General features: G+C 43.4%; 1 pseudogene; it reads left to right on the top strand.

Moving 5' to 3' along the window:
• Positions 1–290: 290 nt before the first annotated feature.
• GLRXP3 (glutaredoxin (thioltransferase) pseudogene 3) lies at positions 291–685 on the top strand (annotated as a pseudogene).
• The last annotated feature ends 685 nt before the right edge of the window (positions 686–1370 follow it).

Genomic DNA, 1370 nt, shown 5'->3' with positions numbered 1-1370 from the left:
GAATTCTATATTCAGTGAAAGTATTTTTCATACATGGAGGAGAAATAAAGACTTTCTGAGACTAATAGAAAGTGGGGGGAATTAGCCCTCAGATCTACCCTACAAGAAAAATAAAGGAGTTTTTCAGAAAATGAAAACCAATATATGTCAGAAACTGGGATCTACATAAAGAAAAAAAAAGCATCTGAGAAAGAATAAATAAAGGTGAAATCTTCTATTTTTAAAAATTCATTTAAAAGATAACTATTTAAAGTAATTATCGTGGCTCAATACCCCAAGCAGTACCTGCAACTGAGGATTCTTCCCGGGGAGATCGCAGCCCATCTGCATGGCTCAAGAGTTCGTGAACTGCAAAATCCAGCCTGGGAAGCTGATTGTGTTCATCAAGTCCACCTGCCCATACTGCAGGAGGGCCCAAGAGATCCTCAGTCAATTGCCCACCAAACAAAGGCTTCTGGAATTTGTCGATATCACAGCCTCCAACCACACTAACAAGATTCAAGATTACTTGCAACAGCTCACAGGAGCGAGAATGGTGCCTCGAGTCTTTATCGGTAAAGATTGTATAGGCGGATGCAGTGATCTAGTCTCTATGCAACAGAGTGGGGAACTGCTGACGCGGCTAAAGCAGATTGGAGCTCTGCAGTAACCACGGAGCAGGCCCCATGCTGACGTCCCTCCTCAAGAGCTGGATGGCATTACATATGATGACAGCACTTCCTGGTGGATGAATTTGGGGACACATACAGCTTTTTTCCTCTTTTGGCTCCGTATTTAAAAGTGGACCAACTTGATCTTAACCACAGGGCCAAGAAGGTTGATGGGCCATCTTGATTTTCTTCTGGATGTGTTCTTTGGTTTTCAGAAGACTGTGACAAGTTCTGGCCCAGGATTCGCTCACTGATCCTCACTTGTTCTCTTTGGCATGCGTTTCTTACTGTTCTCCATGTGTCGGCATGTCTCTACCTCTAAGCCAGCGTTTTTCAACTATGGTTATCCTGACTTCTTCTCCACAATGATGAATCCATAGTTGGTTATCTGCTACTGCCCATTAGCTGAAATCATTTTGTTGCTTGACTTTATGGAGTTTGTATTATGAAATCAGTGGGTATTTTGAATGTGTTCTTTCAAACTACATGCATCTCTCCACTCAACTCCACCCCATCGCATCCCATCCCACCTTGAAAATCACTGCTCTGAACCAGTGTTCTCCACCTTGTCCTCCACAGATCTCGTAGGAAATGTTCAAAAATTCTGTGAAAGGTCACAGGACCCAATTGGAGAAATCATATGAAAAGCATGGTTGGTCTTGGTGTCACACGGATCAGAGGCACAAGTGCAGAGGCTGTGGTCATGCGGAACACTCTGTT

This window comes from Pan troglodytes, chromosome 4 (genome assembly GCF_028858775.2).
Source record: "Pan troglodytes isolate AG18354 chromosome 4, NHGRI_mPanTro3-v2.0_pri, whole genome shotgun sequence".
In the NCBI taxonomy this organism is placed as follows: Eukaryota; Metazoa; Chordata; class Mammalia; order Primates; family Hominidae; genus Pan; species Pan troglodytes.
The sequence above is the reverse complement of the archived record's forward strand: the minus strand, read 5'-3'. Positions and strand labels throughout refer to the sequence as shown.